Raw genomic sequence first — 19,977 nt, 5'->3', positions numbered from 1 at the left:
TTTTTAATATTTTTTGTAGAGATGGGGTCTCGCTATGTTGCCCAGGCTGGTCTTGAACTCCTGAGCTCAAGCAATCTTCCCACTTGGGCCTCCCAAAATGCTGAGATTACAGGCATGAGCCACCATGCCCAGCCTTCTTTCTTTAAAAGAAATTTCTGTATGTATGTATGTATGTATGTATGTATGTATGTATGTATCTATCTATCTATCTATCTATCTATCTATCTATCTATCTATCTATTGTTAGAGATAGGGCCTCACTCTGTTACCCAGGCTGGAGTGCACTGGCATGATCATAGCTCGCCTCAACCTCTTGAGCTCAAGCAATCCTCCCACCCAGCCTCCCAAGTAGCTGGGACTACAGGCGTGCGCCACCATGCTCAGCTAATTTTTTGATATTTTTTGTAGAGATGGGGTCTCGCTATGTTGCCCAGGCTGTTTAAAGCTACATTCCTTCTGAAATTGATTTTTGTGGATAGTTTAGGATATGTTTCAAGATTTTCTTTTTGCATATGGCTATCTAATTGATCTATCAGGATTAATTTCTTAAATATATTTTTAATCACTAATCTATAGTATTTCCTTTGTCACAGATATGTGTCCACACGTGTGTGGGTGTGTTTTTAGGCTCTGTTCTTTTCCATTGGTCTATTTTCTATTCTTGTTTCAACATTACTCCTTTAATTCTTGTAGCTTTATATTAAGTCTTTACATCTGTAAGTGAATTTCTTTTATTTAGTTCTTTCTTCTTAAGAATGTCTTGGCTTTTCTTGGTCCTTTTCACCTCATTTAAATTTTAGATCAGATTTTCAATTTTCATATCTAAAACTCTGTGGGGGGTTTGACTTATTTAGTGTTAATTTTTAATTGGATGTCAGAATGCTCCCTTTCTCTGTTTCCGATTTTTATTATTATAATTATGATGTTTCATAGATGATAGCAGGATTACAAAATATCAGAAAGCAGGGACTCACAGCTTGCTTAGTTAGGTAATTGCCGTTTTCAATGTTCAAATTGCGAATTTGGTGGCATAAGGTTGTTACTTTAGATTGTAATTGGAAAACTTTGGGGCAGGACTCTAGGACTTACTTTTGACCCTCATTCCACCCCTTCCCTGCTCTTCATTGTTCTAAAAAATGGGGAAACAGGTTGATTGAACACATACTATTTAACTTTCATGAAAGCAGGAATATGTTTGTCTTGGTCACTATTGTATTCCCAGCACTTAAAACAGTGCCTGGAATATAGTTGGTTCTCAATAAATATTAATTGAGTAAATGCCATGTTACATATTACCTTGCTTTGAAATTCTAAGACAAAACAATACTAATAGCTTTTAAGTAATGGTGGCTTCCGGTAAGCTTCACACCAGTTTCTCTTATAGTGTTACATATTTATTTTTAAAGCAACAACTCATTTATTTGGATTAATGAAAAAAAATGAAAATAAATACTGTATTGTGGGCCCACATTTCAGTGTTCCAGTGATATCAGGCAACCTTAAATTTTAGCCATAAATAATTTTGATAAAAGAAACATGTGTAAACATCCCATAAACCAGGTGTGGCTGTTCATCCAGACTTTGCAGGCTTGACCCAAACATTTGAAGCAGATTTTAAAAAATACAAGCTAAAGAGACAAGACTTCTCGATACTGGGGCAGTGATGTGCTTCAGAGACCTAGATAACAGGGGACTTTGAAGGGCACCCTCCTAGGAAGGACCTCCTAACTTCTCAGGCATCAGTTTCTGCTTCTGTTGACTCAGAAAGGAGCTCCCAGTGGTATAACTTGAGCGTGTCCCGTGCCCGCAGGTCTCCTGAGAAAGTGGACTGTGTCTTCTCACTGTCCGGGCCCAAGGAGAAGATGTTGGGCTGAAGGGAAGCTCATTTAGAGGGAGGCCTTTATCTCAGGAGAGAAATTGATGCAAGATCTCAGTCCAGCAGGAAGGAGAGTGACTATCTGAAGCAATCGGGTGCTTTCTTTGCAGAGGGATTTGAATGTGAAACTGTAGAGACCATCAGCACTCGCTAGTCTGGACAGAAGCAGACGGCAGGCAGAGAAAGCAGTGGTAGAAATAACGAGTCAGGACAAACCATGGCCAAGCAGGGGCTGAGGTGGCCAGGGCTCTGTGACAGCAGCCCCAGCTCCTGGAGCAGCAAATGCCAGCTCAGCGGAGGCAGCTGGTGTTGCATCTCAGAGTTGCTGTTGAAACCACGCCCAGGTTGCCTGTGAATAACCTTCCTTTCAGGCCTCGCAGCCTGCTGAGGCTCTCTCTGTTTTTTCCCTCCTATCTCCTAGGCTAACCTGGAAGAGCCTAATTAACACACGTGTAAACTAAGATCTCCTCTGGCTCAATATTCTGGAATTACACTGAGAAAACTCATTAATTCAGACCACTTCTTCCACATTTTTAATTATTCAATTTGGATTAAGCTGGAGTTTATTTTGCTCAACAAAATTTTATTATAGATATAGCTCAAATTAAAAAGAGAGGGGGCAGAGGAATTACTTAAAATATTTAAGGGAACATGCTCTTAACTTGTTAATTTTAAACTATTTATTAAAAATTCATGACACAAGGAACTTCAGTTAGGTAAAATGAATAGAATTGTTAAGCTTTTTGCTTTTTATCAGCAAATATTTACTGTCCTTTCTTTGGGCCAGGCTCTGTGCTAAATTCCAGAACACAACATCAAATCAATTAAATAGGCACGATACTGTAGGTTAATTTAGAAATAAAAGTGCAACATAAGAAATATCTCGAAGTATTGTTTTTCACCACCTCCCCAAATATGTCTATATGCATACACATATACTAATATACATACATACATATGTGGGGGGGGGAAGGAAGGAAGGAAGGGAGGGAGAAAGGGAGAGAAGGAAGGAAGGAAGGAAGGGAAGGGAGGGGAGGGGAGGGAGGGAGGGAAAGAGGGGAGGGGAGGGAGGGAGGGAGGGGAGGAGGGGAAGGGAGGGGAGGAGGGGAAGGGAGGGGAGGGGAGGGAGGGAGGGAAGGAAGGAAGGAAGGAAGGAGAAAGAGCCTTGCCTTGAAGCAGCTGGTGGGGGAGGTGGAGGAGTGTGTGATCGATCCCGCTGCTGCAATGCACGCTGAGCCAGAGGTGTGTGCAGGGCATGTCACCTGGCGCTGAAGAAAAGATTTTCAGCTGCCCTAGGGGAGGGTCCAGAGAGACTTTCTGGGCATCACTGGGGCTGAGGCTTAAAGGATGGATCTGGGTGACTGACTAGATGGAGAGGAGAGGGCACCCCAGGAAAAGCATCTTCAGGCAACTACAGAGAGTTCAATGGGACTGGACCCCCCAGGGTAAGGGTAGTGGGAAGCACAGCCAATTCTTGTGATTCAAGGTAGTTATGTTCTACGAACATTCTTCAAACCCTGAACTAGCAAATACTGAGCTATTTCTCCTGGAGAGAGCATGGGTTGGGTTCTGTGAGCGTCTGGTCACAACGTTTTCATCAGCTGAAACACCATTTGTGTTACAGAGGTTTGTTTATCAACATCCTAGTAGAACACGCAGGTGTCATCAGCATTGAGAACCTGCCCTTCCACATAACTCTTTTCTCGTATAGCACTCAGGGGGTATTTTTACAATTCTCCCACAGCCTCCTGATCTGCAAAACTCGCCTCACCTGCCCTGCAGGTTTAACCTTTTTCACATTATATCACCTTCTGGAACATGAGAGCCAGTCAGCACTAGCTGAGAAGGGCTTGACATGCTCCTGACTGTAAACTTCTTTGGCTTTCAGACTCACAACAATGTTGCTACCACGCTTTTTGGAAAAAAAAAAAAAAAGCATTTATTGTCAGTCTTTGCATTGCTGTAAAGGAACACCTAGGCTGGGTAATTTATAAAGAAACGTTTATTTGGCTCTTGGTTCTGCAGGCTGTACAGGAAGCATGGTGCCAGCAACTGCTTCTGCTAAGGGGTTCAGGCTGCTTCCGCTCATGGCAGAAGGCGCAGAGGAGCCAGCGAGTCACATGGTGACAGAGGAAGCAAGAGAGAGAGGAGGAGATGCCAGGCTCTTTTTAACAATCAGTTCTCATGGGAACTCAGAAGAGCAAGAACTCATTCATTACTGCAAGGATGACTCCAAGCCATTCATGAGGGACCAGATTCCATGACCCAAACACCGCCCACCAGGCCCCATCTCCCACACTGGGGATCACATTTCAACATGAGACTTGGATGGGACAAACATCCAAACTGTATCAGACATCATCCTACGAATCCACAAATTTAGCTGCTTTCCCTTCTTTTCTGTAGTTTCACAACCTACTATAGAAGCACTTTCTAGAGGGGCCTGCAGAAGTGAATTTCCTCTTCCATGGCCTCGATGTATCTGGCTGTTGATTCATTATCACTGAACTTACTGCCAACAGCACTACAACTTACGCTGAAGGCACCTCATCCAGCACAGGTATTGTCTCCACAGGCAGATCGCAGCCTCCTGCACTCAGAGACAGTAGACAGCACTTCAGCACCGTGCCTGGGGGCATTTTAAACAGCAAAATCACCAACAAAAGTACAAAAATGCAAAAGCATGGCTCTGGATAGACAGCAGGAAGGACCACTGGTTTCTAGTGTGAGAACTGGGACAAGAAGGCAGAGGGGTCACCTTGCTTCACCTCAGCCAGGAACAGATGCCTTGGACTACTCAGATTTTTTCCCTGCTCTGTACAAGTCTGTGAATCACTGTGAAGCCACAAGTATTGATTTGGTTTACAAATACATTTTAGTGAAGAGGTGAGTTTGCAGGTATGGAATCTAGAAATAATGAGATCGGACTGTAAGGCTGGAGACGAAGATGGAGAGGCTGCTGCCAAGTGACAGGCTGGCTCTTGTCCCAGAAGCTGTGGACTGCCACTGGAGTGTTTCAAGCAAGGGAGTGTCTTGATCTGTGTTGTAGGAACAGCACCTTTTCTCAACTTAAAGTGTGGCTTGAAGAGAGGAAGACAGGAGACTGGTTAGGAGATGGGTATATCCAGGCGAGGATGAGGGTGGGTGAACGGAGCCAGGAGTAGAGGTCCTCAGGGGAGCTGACCTGAGACCCCTGTGAGTCTCGGGTCCTGGCAGTGGGGCGGCGGTGAGTGGTGAGGGGGAGGCATTGAGGACAGCGCCCAGGGTCCCCGGCTGGGGCACATACGTGTAGGGCAGTGGTCAAGGGCCCTAGCCTTGCAGTCAGACACCCCTGATTTTAAATCCAGTCTCCACCACTGGCAGGCTGTGTGGCTTAGACATGCTGCTCCACTTCCCTAAGCCTAGTTGTTTCATGTCTAGTATAAAGATTCCGTGTGGCAGGAAGAACACACCCCCGGGAGTGATTCTGAGATTGAAATGAGTGCTGGTGCTTTTCACCTAAACAAGGAAAACGGGGAGAGAAGCAGTATGTGGGGTGGGAGGGAGAAGGAGAGGAGTCTGTCTGGGCATGGGGAGTCGGACGTGCCTCTGGACACCCATGGACAAATATCCTGAGGCCATCTGATGTTTTCCGGGGGCCATGGGAGTGGGGGAGGGGAAGGTGGGGCAGAGACACAGACTTGGGCATTACCAGCAGGCAGGGGGCTGCTACCACCATGAAGAGTGGGCAGTGCCAGGATCAGAGGGCCGGGGTAAAGCCTGCGGAATTCCCACATTTCAGAAGAGGCTGGGAAGGAGGTCAAGGAAGGCAGGAGGAGGAGAAAGCAGGAGGGTGTGGAGGGACGGGAGGGGAGGCGGGGAGGAGGAATTCCAGGAGGGAGTGGCCGGGGTGACTGTTGTGAAAGCATGGACTGGAAGCCACAGCACTTTGGGCTGCAAGGAACCCGGGAGATCTTCTAGTCTAATCCTCTTTTAGTCTCCATCCCCGTCCGGATGAAGACAGCAAGATTCATAAGTAAAGTCAGTTGTACTGTGACTTCCTAGCAGGATACCCTAACTCCTAATTCATAATAAAACTACAGACATTCTCAATTCAAAATTCTTCCTATTCAGTCACACTGGACTTTCTCCCAATGTGACAAAATTATTGAGATTTTATTGACTTACTGAACAACTGTGGTCTTTGCCATGTACTAAGATACTGTGTAGTCAAACTGCGCCTCTGAAATCTATTTTTATTGTACATTTAACAAATTTTGCTGTAAACAATAAGTTTAAAAACAATAGTCATAACTCATTAAACTGTATCTTTTAATTTTAATATGTTATTATACCTCAGTGAAACTCAGTTTTAAAAAACAGTGAATAAAAAGTTGAGCTATTAAAACTAAAAAGTAATTATTTTCTAGTTTGTATACACAGACCCAAGAAATAGAAATATAGGAATATTTGGAACTTGCTCCTTCTTACAGCCTTGAGGGAACTGCTTATCCCTTATTACGCCTTGGTTTCCCTCAATGAAACTAGAAAATATTACCTTGCAAGACTGCTCATAGTTAATTAATACGTATGAAGCTCTTGAATCTAAATATTAAATACTTGATGATATTGTCTGGTAAATATTATCTAACTGCATTTATAAATACTAGCATTTTTACAGCCTAGTTGTAACTACAAAGTATAGCCCATTTAAAATGAATACAAATATATGCATATATATTTTTCCGTGAAAGTAGGAAAAGAAAGTCGAAATTATGCAAGAACAAAGTAGAAAAATATGCCTCTCATATAAGATTGAGTGTTTCCATTGATCAATATAATTTTTAAAATGTTGTGATGATTCTTTTTTTCACTTAATTGGCTATGTCATTTGCACTCTACCTAACTGAGATATTAATAAATTGTATATGATGTCAATAACAGGAAACAAAAAGAACTGCTGGCCTTATTCATAGTTAATAAAGAGAACCAGATGATGAAGTTGTCTGAAAATAAGCCATTTTGTTTATTAAAAAGTTACTTCTGCTCCAGGGATCCAAGTAATAGAGCTTTGTATTTTCAGAGGGAACGTTGCCATAAATCAGGGTATCACAACCTCAGCACTACTGAGGTTTGGGGCAGCTGGATAACTCTGTTGTGGGGCTGTCCTGTGGGCTGTGGGAGGTTTAGCAGCATCCCTGGCCTCCACCCACTAGATGCCACTAGCACCCCCTCCCTCATTTGTGACAACCAAATGTCCCCAGGGGGCAAAATTGCCCTCAGTTGAGAAACACTCCTATAAATAGCATGTCCATGCTGGGGTGGGTGTACTTTTACATGTACGGGGGACTGGCCCGTAGATTTGGCAGTAAGTCCTGGGGTTCCAAATTGGCATTTCCCAGTAGCTGGGCTGATGCGACAGGCTTCAGTTGCTTGGGCCTCCAGGCAGAAAGTGGAGGTGCAACAGGGGCTGTTTGCATGCTGCCTTGGCAGAGTTGGGGTGACAGGCACATGTCATGTGTTCACAGACACTGCCAGGCCCTCTCAGAGCTCATGACTTGCCTCCCCTTTCCCTGCAGTTAGGGAGCCTTTTGTCTTGCCCTCAATTCTCCAAAATAACCCAAAAGGTTTCCTTTATCTTTAACTCTGTTATAAACATGTTGACACTTTGCCAAACAAAAACCTGATGAAACATATTCTGAATTTTCTACTTTCCTACATAAAAACTTACAAACAACAGGCTGAAGGAAAGAATGTGTAGAGAAGATACAGGAAGTGACATCATAAAGCTGGAGGAGACTTTAGAGCTGAGCTGCTCTTGGCCACGCGGCACATGGTCCCAGTGCTCAGTCACCATGTGTCCTGCATGGCTCCCATGTTGGACGGCACAGACAGAACATCTCTATGGTTACAGGAAGTTCCACCAGATGGCGCTGTCTCCAGGGACATCTAGGGCACAGGCCTTACTTTATAACGAAGTCCTAGAGAGATTTATGTTCACCCGGCTGAAGAGAAGCAACGAGCTCAGGGCAGAACCAAGACTGGGAAGCAGCCCAGTTAACCCCACGCTGCGATCTCTCCCGCACACAACTGCCTTGTGGCAGGTCCACACCTGGAATGCCACATGGGGTTTTGGCCATCATAGCCTAAGAATGAGGGTCAGATAGGTAATTAAGAGAATGGACCAACTCTAAATAAAATGTTAGTCCAGTTCAGTAACCATGTCTCGTATACCTGCCATGTACCAGAACTTGGTCTGGTTATGAAGTTGAAAACAAACAAACAAACAAACAAAAACCAAATAGATCCCTGTCCTAGCAGGGCACACAGACTGGGAGGCACTCACTTTCAATCCCACGTAGCCATCCCAAAGATAAAGATGAGCCCAGGGCCCAGCCTGGGGTGGGGAAGGTGGGGAAGGCATGCTTGCTAGAGGAGATAGCATCCCTGTAAAGAAGGCAAGAAACGAGCTGGGATGGAGGGAGTTGCAGAGCCCAGCACTCAGGGGAGCAGACGGGAGGGCGGCCTGAGGATTCCCCTGACTGTGGCTTCGTTCCACTCACCTGGCTGTGCCCGGCCACCCCATGCAGAGGTCCCTCCTCAAGGCAGCATGTTTAGGGCACCGTCTCCACACAGATTCCCTTCCCATCCTGTGGCCCGCTTCTCATCCTCCACACCTGTCTTGCTCAGTGACGCTGTGCTCCACGCAGGCTTATGCTTCTGGAGCCTGAGAACCAGCCTCCACTCTTCTCTCTCACACTCTATATCTAAGCTGTTGGCACACTCTATTCCTTTTTTTTTCGGTAAGTTCTAGAACCTGCTTCATCCATCCCCATGACTATCTTTGTCTCGGCTTCCATCACCTTTTTCTCTCTTTCCCTCTCTTCTTTTTACTTTTTATTTTTTTTAAGAGATAGGATCTTGCTGTGTTGCCCAGGCTGGAGTGCAGTGGTGCGATCATAGCTCACTGCAGCCTTGCACTCCTGGGCTCAAGAAGTCCTCCCGCTTCGGCCTCCTGACTAGCTGGGACTACAGGCATGCTCCACCATGCCCAGCTATTTTTTAAATTTGTTGTAGAGGTGGGGTCTGTGTTGGTCTGACTGATTTTTGAACTCCTGGCCTCAAATAATCCTACTGCCTTGGCCTCCCAAAGCACAGACTACAGATGAGCTGTGATGCTTCTTGTTCTTTTTACATTAAAAAAAAATGGAGATATAATTCACTGCCATCATATTCATCCTTCTAAAGCACACAATTCAGTAGTTTTTAGTGTATTCACCAAGTTGTGCAACCATCACCGCTATCTTATTCCAGAACATGCCATCACCCCCCAAAGAAGCCCCATATCCATGAGCAGCCACTCCTCATCTCCCCTTCCCCTCTCCCTGGCAACCACAAATCTCCTTTTCGTCTCTATAGGTGTCTCTGTTCTGGACACTTCATATAAATGGAATCCAACAATATGCGGTCTTTTGTCACTGGCTTCTTTCAATCAGCATGTTTTCAAGTTTGTTGAAAGGTTTCCATGTTGTAGCACACATCAATATCATCACTTTATTCCTTCTTATGGCCGGACAATATCCTCTTGTATGGCTATAGTGCTTTCGTTTATCCATTCCCGGGTACATAACAGTATGCTTTTGTCTGCCGTGGACATCAGGGTTGTGTCCACTTCGGGGGGATTATGAGTAGTGTGACTATGCGCATTCCTGTGTTCATCCATTTGGGCTGCTATAGGAAAATACCACAGCTGGGTGGCTCACAAACAACAGAAATTCATTTCTCACCGTTCTGGAGGCTGCAGGTTCAAGAAAAGGTACCAGCAGATTTGGTGTGTGCTGAGGACTTGTTTCCTGGTCCACAATGGCACCTTCTCACTATGTCCTCATATGGCAGAAGGGGCCAATGAACGCTCTGGGTCCTCTTTTATATGGCAGTAATCCCATTCATGAGGGCTCCATTCTTATGACCCGGTCACCTCACGAAGGCCCCGCCTCCAAATGCCATCACCTTGGGGGTGAGGATTTCAACATAGGAATTTGGGGGAGACACAAACCTTCAACCTATAGCAATTCTTGCTCAAGTGTTTGTGTGGACATATGGTTTCACTTCTCTTGGGTACGCCTTCATCTCTTCATAAGATTGGTGAATACATTCCTCAGTTTTTCCTGCCTCCAGACTTATCCTCTCAACCCACTCTCCAACCTTTTAGTCAAATTTATTTATTTATTTATTTATTCATTCATTCATTCATTCATTCACTCATTCATTTATTGAGACAGAGTCTCACTCTGTCTCCCAGGCTAGAGTGCAGTGGTGTGATCTCGGCTCACTGCAACCTCTGTCTCCCGGGTCAAGCAATTCTCCTGTCTCAGCCTCCCAACTAGCTGGGACGATAGGCGCGCAGCACCACACCCGGCTGATTTTTGTATTTTTAGTAGAGATGAGGTTTCCCCATGTTGGCCAGGCTGGTCTCGAACTCCTGAACCCAACTGATCCGCCTGCCTCGGCCTCCCACAGTGCTGGGATTATAGGCGTGAGCCACTGCACCCAGCCTAGTCTAGTTTTTTTAAACATGTAAATCTTTTAAATGTGTAAGTTGTATCATGCTGAACCCTGTATGTAAAATCTTTCCATAACTTTCCATTGCACTGAGAAAAAAATGGCCAAAGCTTCATCTGGCCTTCCTCTTCAACCCTGTCTCTGGGGGATGGGGGAGGGGAGCTGGAGATGGGGCTGGGAATGCCCATCTGTTTCCCCCAGCTCGCTTTAGGGTACAGTGGGGCTACAGTCCTCCGTAGCATAAACGCTGTTGCCACTTGCCTCTCTCCTGCGCCCAGCCCTCCACCAGCCCAGGGCACTTAAGCACCCTGAAAGGGAAAGGCTGCGGTGCCACCGGTCCTGTTGTCTCCAGGGCCCCTCCTGAAAACTCCACGGCACAAGACCCCTGAAGGTTAGAGCTGAGAGGGCCCTGGGGAGCACCCAGCCTGGCTGGCTTTCCAGCTGTGCCCTGGGCAGCTTTGTGCTGCTGGGGACCTGTCAGAGCTGGAAACCAAGGAGTGGCGCTGAGTTCCAGGGCTCTGTGGGTGTGTTTCCTGGCAGTTTTGTTTGAACAGAATTTTTATCAGCAGAAAGAAAAAGGGATCTGAGCTGATGTGGTGGCTCACACCTGTAATCTCAGCACTTTGGGAGGCCGAGTCAGTGGATCACCTGAGGTCAGGAGTTCAAGACCAGCCTGGCCAACATGGGGAAACTCCGTCTCTACTAAAAATACAAAAATTAGGCCAGGTGCGTTGGCTCACGTCTGTAATCTCAGCACTCCGGGAGGCCAAGGTGGACAGATCACTTGAGGTCAGGAGTTCAAGACCAGCCTGGCCAACATGGGGAAACACTGACTCTATCAAAAATTATAAAAAATTAGCCAGGCGTGGTGGCGAGCACCTGTAATCCCAGCTACTCAGGAGGCTGAAGCAAGAGAATCGCTTGAACCCAGGAGGCGGAGGTTGCAGTGAGCCAGGATTGTGCCACTGCACTCCAGCCTGGGCAACAGAGTGAAACTCCATCTCAAAATAATAATAATAGTAAAATAAATAAATAAAAATACAAATACAAAAATTAGCCAGGCATGGTGGCTGGCGCCTGTAATCCCAGCTACTCGGAGGCTAAGGCAGGAGAATCACTTGAACCCACGAGGTGGAGGTTGCAGTGAGCTGAGATAGCGCCACTGCACTCCAGCCTGGGTGACAGAGTGAGACTCCATCTCAAAAAGTAAAACAAACAAAACAAAACAAAACAAAAATAAACATATAAAAAGAAAAGGGGATCTGAGAACAGATTAATTTAATCCAGCCCCCTTCATTTATAGAGGAGGAAACCCAGGCTAAGCCAAACGCAGCTCCTTCTCCAGGCCAGAAGCCAGGAGTTGCTGTCCACTGCCTCTCCCGGGGACCCATGGACACATGGCAGTGGCTCTGCCTTCCCCAGGAAGCCTATGGAGTCACCAGGGCAGGCTCAGCGCTCCGGGACACCAGGGCACAGAATGAATGCTGGAGAGAAAACAAGACATGGGCTTTCTAACAAAGGTAGAAACAGCAGAGTCACCTGCTCCGGCGGGCAGAGACCAGGAAAGTGACTCTCTAGCGACTCGGGAAGTGCTGCCTCCAGAAACGCCGTCCCAGACCGCAGAGAGCAAAACCTCAGAGGAGACCTCACGTGACCAGGCTTTAAAGAAAGTTTGTGGGGAGGGGTCCCAGAAATAAACGAAGGGAGGAAGGAAAGAAAGGCGCTGGGTGGGAGCCTCAGGAGAGGCTCTGGAAGGCGGGAGGCTAAGCTGTCCCCTCCCTCCTCGCTCCCTCCCTCCGCACCCACCCCGGGAGCAGCGGCTGTCGGGATCCAGCTGCAATTTTTCAAACCAATTAAGGAGAAGCGCCTCGGTCGCAGGAGGGAGCGCTGTCGGCCTCTCCTGCGTCAGCAGGCACAGACCAGGGCCTTTGGGGACGCGATCGGAGGGCTCTAATTGATCCTCTTTAAGGAAGAAATCAAAAGTAGCAGCAGCTACTCTTTAGACTTTAAACTACTGAAGGGGCTTTCAACAGAGGTTTTCCACGGAGCGCGCGGCTTCCTGGCTGCCTTAACTGTCTGTACGCCGGCAGGTTTCCCTCTTCACTCCCATTGTCTCCTGCACAGGCCTCCTGTCCTGCATTCAGCAAAGAACCTCCTCGAACTTGCATTCGGTGTGACATTGCCATCCAAAACAAAGAGGCCCAAGTGTCTGCGGCTGAGAAAACTCACAAAGACTTTGTGCGGGGTCTGAAACCGCCAATCCTCAGTTACAAGTGAGTGGAAACAAAGCCGTGGAATAAAGCAGAGACCGAGAGCCAACCCCCTCTTCGGTTATTCTGCAACTCTTGCAGGCCAAATCGCTCGATGTCCCCCAGTTTGTTTGGCATTGCGTGGATGTTTCTTCAGAAGAAAAGCCCGAGGTACCTGATTCACCTCCGAGACTGAGATCAGAACAGGAAGATCTGGGCTTCTGACCCCGCCCGTGGGGAAGAAGGTGAAGTCAGGATTGCTGTCCTTAGATCCCACACCCACCTTCTCTATCTTCCACAACATGAAGGCAGGAGCGCTTCTGCTCTTCTATAAAAATTGGGTGGCAGCAAAATCCTCACTGACTGTTGTTTATGAAAACACAAGTCTTAGTGCAATGTTACCCATATAAACATGGAACCCCAATATGGCCCATCCTTGCCTAGTGTCACCTTCCAAAAAATAATAGCCTGACATAAAGTAAGACTGAAAGCAGTCCAAACCTTTATGTAGTCCTTTGAGGTAATGCTAAGAAGAAACATTTGTTCTTAAGACACAGCAAAACATCTATTAAAAATTATGTCTGTTGATCTCCCCCACCCCCCACACTCCCTTACCACCACCTTTCAGCCTCCTGAAGACCCTGCCTCTGACACCCTCAACTGTCTAAGACCCAGCCCGCAAGACCCCTCTCTCTCCTCTCTCTCCTTCATTCTCCATTCTCTGCTTCTCTCTCACTCTCTCTCTCTCTCTTTATAGAGACAGGGTCTCACTCTATCACTCAGGCTGGAGTGCAGTGGCACAATCATGGCTCACTGTATCCTCGAACTCCTGGGCTCAAGTGATCCTCCCACCTCAGCCTCCTGAGTAGCTGGGACTACAGGCATGCACCACCCACATGGCTAATCTTTTTATTTTTGTAGAGACAGGGGTCTTGCTGTGTTGCCCAGGCTGGTCTCAAACTCCTGAGCTCAAGCAATCCTCCCACCTCGGCCTCCCAGAGTGCTGGGATTGCAGGTACGAGCCAACACACCTAGCCTCTGCCTATCTCTATTCTATCATCCATTTAACCTTTCTGGATGCTATAATTTTCTTTTTTAAAAAATTTTCCTAGCACCTGGGTTCTGCGCAAATTATGTCCCAGAAACCAGGAATTGATCTAGCAAGAAAGTTGGAGGTGACCAGAGGAGCAGGGAGGAAGAAAACTGTTCAAAGGTAAATATATAGTTTTTTTGTCCCTCCCTTGTTTGACCTTTGTGGGGCTCTGCCCAAGGGGAGCATGTTTATTGCACCTCCCTGTGAAGCTCTGCCTCAGCCCCATACCCACCTCTGCCTTTTCTCCTTCTGGCAGATCAGGAACCCCAGAACCTGGGAGCAAAGACCCTGGCTTAAGGACTTCCTCCCTCTCTCCTCCAGAGCCTCTGTGTGTAGCAGGCCGAGGGCGCTCACTGTACTGTTTCCTTCAAAGGGGCCTTTGGCCGGTAAATGGCCTATGCTGCCAATCAGAGCCAGCATGGGACAGCCCAGCCCCAAGTCTGAGAAGGCTGGAGGTGTCTCTGGATCGGCACCACCCATATTTGGGGCTTGTGAGTAATCAAGGGAAAGTGGCTAAAGGATTGAAGCAATCCCGTTTGTCACCCACCCAACCACACCGAAAGTAAATCAGGGCATGGAGTCCACACGCTGCACCCCAGCATGGCTCTGGGTGCAGAGGGAGCTATCAGGGCTGGGGTGTGTGGCCCTCATTGGCAGTCTGTGAACTTGATGCTTTCACGTGCACCCTGCAAGCGCGTGCCTGACACGCCTTGCTCTGGACATTTCAGGCCACCATGTTCAGTAGAGGCAGGATGTGTTTTGGAGCTGTTCACATGCTTCCAGCCCCACACGGAGTTAGTGTGTGGCATCCACCTTGGGCCATGGCCCCCACCAAGGTGCTGTTCTGGACCTAGTCTCATGTTGTTGCTGTCTGTATTCATCCCTGACTGTGATATGAGATCCCATCGTTGGAGACCCATGGCATGATGTCTAAGGAAAAAGAGCAAGCAGCATTTCCTTCCGGCCCCTTTTAAAACCCCAGAGCGGGTCATGCAGTTGATTTAGGAGTGCAGAGCATCCAGCAGTGTGCCCAGACTTTATTGAGCACTGCTGCCTGTGAACTCAACAAGGGCCTGTAGCCTAGAAAATTCGGGCAAGGCCACAGTAGCCCGGCTAGATGCTGACCCCACCCTGGCAAGGTTGCTTGGGACACTCTGGAAAAGAAGACCACTGCCTACAGGCAGGGCCACTCCACTCGGAACCACCAGAGTTTATCCAGTAAACACTGAAAGGTAAAAAGGGCTGGACACAGGAGACAGAAAATTTTTTGTTTCCCACCTAGAGATATAAGGCATTCTGAACGATTTTGCCATGCTGCACCTGGTGGCTCTGTAATCCCAGCACTTTGGGAGGCCAAGGCCGGCTGATCGCTGGAGCACAGGAGTTAGAGACCAGCCTGGGCAACATGGCGAAACCCTGTCTCTACCCAAAATACAAAAATTGGTACAAAAGTCAGCAGGGTGTAATGGCATGTGCCTGTAGTCCCAGCTACTTGGAAGACTGACAGGGGAGGATGGCTTGAGCCTGAGAGGTGGAGGTTGCAGTGAGCTGAGATGGCACCACTGCACTCCAGCCTGGGCAACAGAGCCAGACCCCATTTTAAAAATAAATAAGTAAATAAATAAATAAATAAACGATTTTGCCCAGATAGACAATGAAAAAGGACTGATACTTCAGGCAAGGGGTCTAAGCGCATTGTTACACATGGTTAGACAAGGGCTTCTAAATGTGCTCTTGGATCTAAATCGCGGGAGAGACTGCGATTACTCTTTCACTGCAAACCCCAATCTGTGGGAGGTGGAGTGGGAGTCTTTGAAGCCCAAGGAGGAAAAACCAACCCAGATATGGGGGAAAAAATAAGAGCTAAATAAATAAATTACATGTCTATAATATTTTCAAATTTTAAAATTTATATATATTTACATATACAAAGGTCCACAATTTAACCCAATTGGAAATCCAAAAATTTCCAATTCGTAGACTTAATCAATGCAGAAGCTCAAATTATACTTTGAGATGCCACTAAGTTTAAACACTGTACTCCCGATAATCTTAGGAAAGCAAATATAAAATAGAGGAAATATGGGTGTGGCACACTTTATACTCTTGCCTAACTATCCCATAGCCATAGTAGCCATTGCCCTAAAATATCTGATATTAGGAACAGATGTGCTAACACAATGAATAATAAATTTAAAAAGTCAAATTTTTGGTACTTACAAATTGGCTTGATTAAAATGGGATCCCAGTGGCTGGGCACAGTAGCTCGCACTTGTAATCCTAACACTTTGGGAGGCCGAGGCAGGCAGATCACCTGAGGTCAGGAGTTCAGGACCAGTCTGGCCAACATGGCGAAACCCCTTCTGTACTAAAAATACAAAAAATAGCCAGGAGTCATGGTGGCTGCCTGAACTATAATCCCAGCTACTTGGGAGGTTGAGGCAGGAGAATGGCTTGAACCCAAGAGGCAGAGGTTGCAGCGAGCCGAGATCGCACCACTGCACTCCAGCCCGGGCAATAGATGGAGACTCCCTCTCAATAAATAAATAAATAAATAAAAATAATAAAATGGGATCCCACAGATCCACAGTTAAAATAGTTAATATAGCCTTATGTAAGTTAAAACAGGGATTAAAACTTATGTAGTATCTACCTAAAAGAAAGGAAATCAATATATGGAAGAGATTCTGCACTCCACGTCTAGTGCAGTACTCTTCATGATCGCCAAAATTTGGCCAGGTGCAGTGGCTCATATCTTTAATCCCGGCACTTTGGGAGGCTGATGTGGGCAGATCACTTGAGGCCAGGAGTTTGAGACCAGCCTGGCCAACATGGCAAAATGCTGTCTCTACCAAAAATACAGAAAATATCTGGGCATGGTGGCACATGCCTGTAGTCCTAGCTAATCAGGAGGGTGAGGCAGGAGAATTGCTTAAACCCGGGAGGCAGAGGTTGCAGTGAGCCAAGATTGTGCCCATCAACAGATGAATGAAGAAAAAAAATGTGATACACACACACACACACACATACACACACACACACACACACCAGAATATTATACTGCCATAGAAAGAAATGAAATCTTGTCATTTGCAGTAATGTAATGTGGATGGAGCTGGAGGCTGTTATCCCAAGTGAAATAACTCAGAAACAGAAAATCAAATACTGCATGTTCTCAGTCACGTGGAACTGAAGAAAGTGGATCTCATGAGGATATACTCTATCCAGTGGTTACCAGAGGCCAGGAAGGGTAGTGGGAAGGAGGGAGGGTGAAGAGAGGTTGATTAACAGGTACAAAAATACAAGTAGCTAGACACGGTGGCTCATACCTTTAATCTCAGCACTTTGGGAGGCCAAGGTGGGTGGATCACTTGAGCTCAGGAGTTTGAGACCAGTCTAGGCAACATAGCAAGACCCCATCTCTACAAAAAATACAAAAACATTAAAAATATATTTAAGAAATTAATGCTGACAGATCAATTAGATAGCCATGTGTAAAAAGAAAATCTTGAAACATATCCTAAACCACCCACAAAAATCAATTTCAGAAGGAATGTAGCTTTAAACATAAATATTAAAAAATAAAATAAATTATTTTTATAACTTTGAGTAGGGAAATATTTTTTAAACAGATAACAAAAACCAATAGCTATAAAGAAAGAGATTGATAAATTAGACCACATTCAAATTAATAATTTTTATTTATCAAAAGACCATTAAGAAAGTGAAGAGGCAAGTTTTAGAGTGGGAGAAAATATATACACACATGTAACAGACAAAGGAATCACATCCAGAATGTGTAGAGAACTCCTATAAACAATAAGAAAAAGACAAATAATAGAAAAATGAGTAGAAGGCTGAATAGATAATTTATTAAAAATCATCTCCAAATGTGTTCAATTTCCTCAATAATCATGTAAATGCAAATGAAAATCAATGAGATATCACCACACATCCTCCAGAATAGCTAAATTAAAAGAGACTGATGGGGATTCCTGGCAAGATATCTGAATAGGAACAGCTCCAGTCTGCAGCTTCCAGCAAGATCAACAAAGAAGATGGGTGTTTTCTGCATTTCCACCTGAGGTACCTGGTTCATCTCAATGGGACTGGTTGGACAGTGGGTGCAGCCCGTGGAGGGCGAGCCAAAGCAGGGCGAGGTGTCACCTCACCCAGGAAGCGCAAGGGGTTGGGGGATTTCCCTTTCCTAACCAAGGGAAAGGGAGAGAATGTACTGGGAGGAACAGTACACTACTGCCCAGATGCTGTGCTTTTCCCATGGTCTTTGCAACTGGCAGACCAGGAGATTCCCTCTGGTGCCTGGCTTGGTGTGTCCCACGCCCACGGAGCCCAACAAGCTAAGATCAATTGGCTTGAAATTCTCGCTGCTAGTGCAGCAATCTGAGATCAACCTGGGATGCTGGAGCTTGGAGCGGGGAGGGGCATCCACCATTGCTGAGGCTTGTAGACGGTTTTTTGCTCACAGTGTAAACAAAGCTTCTGGGAAATTCAAACTGGGCAGAACCCACTGTGCTCAGCAAGGCCAACGGCCTCTCTGGATTCCAATCTCTGAGCAGGGCATCTCTGAACAAAAGGCAGCAGCCACAGTCAGGGACTTACAGATAAAGCCCCCATCTCCCTGGGACAGAGCACCTAGGGGAAGGGGCAGCTGTGGGCACAGCTTCAGCAGACTTAAACGTCCCTGCCTGACAGCTCTGGAGAGAGAAGTGGTTCTCCCAGCACAGCATTCGAGCTCTGATAATGGACAGACTGCCTCCTCAAGTGGGTCACTGACCCTCATGTAGCCTGACACCTCCCAATAGGGGCCAACAGACACCTCATACAGGAGAGCTCTGGCTGGCAACTGGTGGGTGCCCCTCTCGGATGAAGCTTCCAGATGAAGGATCAGGCAGCAAACTTTGCTGTTCTGCAGCCTCCACTGGTGATACCCAGGAAAACAGGGTCTGGAGTGGAGCAAACTCCAACAGACCTGCAGCTGAGAGGTCTGACTGTTAGAAGAAAAACTAACAAACAGAAAGGAATAGCATCAACATCAACAAAAAAGACATCCACACCAAAACCCCATCTGTAGGTCACCAAATCAAAGACCAAAAGTAGATAAAACCACAAACATGGGGAGAAACCAGCACAGAAAGGCTGAAAATTCCAAAAAGCAGAATGCCTCTCCTCCTCCAAAGGATCACAACTCCTCGGCAGCAAGGGAACAAAACTGGAGGGAGAATGAGTTTGAGGAATTGACAGAAGTAGGCTACAGAAGGTCGGTAATAACAGACTCCTCTGAGCTAAAGGGGCATGTTCTAATCCACCACAAGGAAGCTAAGAACCTTGAAAAAAGGTTAGATGAATTGCTAACTAGAATAAGCAGTGTAGAGAAGACTATAAATGACCTGATGGAGCTGAAAAACACAACACGAGAATTTCGTGACGCATACAAAAGCTTCAATAGCCAAATCAATCATGTGGAAGAAAGGATATCAGTGACTGAAGATTGACTTAATGAAATAAAGCAAGAAGACAAGATCAGAGAAAAACAGAGTGAGAAGAAATGAACAAAGTCTCCAAGAAATATGGGACTAGGTGAAAAGACCAAATCTACATTTGATTGGTGTACCTGAAAGTGAGGGGAAAATGGAACCAAGTAGGAAAACACTCTTCAGGATATTATCCAGGAGAACTTCCCCAATCTAGCAAGGCAGGCCAATATTCAAATTCAGGAAATACAGAGAACACCACAAAGATACTCCTCGAGAAGAGCAACCCCAAGACACAAAATCATCAGATTCAACAAAGTTGAAATGAAGGAAAAATGTTAAGGGCAGCCAGGGATAAAGGTTGGGTTACTCACAAAGGGAAGCCCATCAGACTAACAGTGGATCTCTCTACAGAAACCCTACAAGCCAGAAGAGAGTGAGAGCCAATACTCAACATTCTTAAAGAAAAGAATTTTCAACCTAGAATTTCATATCCAGCCAAACTAAGCTTCATAAGTGAAGGAGAAATAAAATCCTTTACAGACAAGCAAATGCTGAGAGATTTTGTCACCATTAGGCCTGCCTTACAAGAGCTCCTGCAGGAAGCACTAAACATGGAAATAAACAACTGGTACCAGCCACGGCAAAAACATGGCAAATTGTAAAGACCATCAACATTATGAAGAAACTGCATCAACTAATGGGCAAAATAACCAGCTAACATCA

The 19,977-nt window shown here is 46.1% G+C and overlaps 1 protein-coding gene and 1 long non-coding RNA gene across 6 annotated transcripts in view; one reads left to right on the top strand and one right to left on the bottom strand.

Moving 5' to 3' along the window:
- The window catches only part of LYRM4 (LYR motif containing 4), a 229,555-nt gene extending 223,285 nt beyond the window's left edge, over positions 1 to 6,270 (top strand). For both annotated transcript variants that reach the window (XR_010112375.1, XR_010112376.1), the window contains one exon: positions 3,902 to 6,270. The gene's annotated coding sequence lies outside the window, so the exon portion shown is untranslated. The remainder of the gene's footprint in view (positions 1 to 3,901) is intronic.
- Positions 1 to 19,977, bottom strand: part of LOC117980521 (uncharacterized) — a 76,612-nt gene that overhangs the window by 41,959 nt on the left and 14,676 nt on the right. For 3 of the 4 annotated variants that reach the window (XR_008625558.2, XR_008625559.2, XR_008625557.2), the window contains exons 2-3: positions 17,089 to 17,181; positions 15,980 to 16,127 (exon numbers count right to left, since the gene is read on the bottom strand). This is a non-coding gene — a long non-coding RNA (uncharacterized LOC117980521). The remainder of the gene's footprint in view (positions 1 to 15,979; positions 16,128 to 17,088; positions 17,182 to 19,977) is intronic. The other variant, XR_001338183.4, reaches the window with a different exon arrangement.

Source organism: Pan paniscus, chromosome 5 (genome assembly GCF_029289425.2).
Source record: "Pan paniscus chromosome 5, NHGRI_mPanPan1-v2.0_pri, whole genome shotgun sequence".
In the NCBI taxonomy this organism is placed as follows: domain Eukaryota; kingdom Metazoa; phylum Chordata; class Mammalia; order Primates; family Hominidae; genus Pan; species Pan paniscus.
Note: the sequence above shows the minus strand (reverse complement) of the source record. Positions and strands in the feature narration are given on the sequence as shown.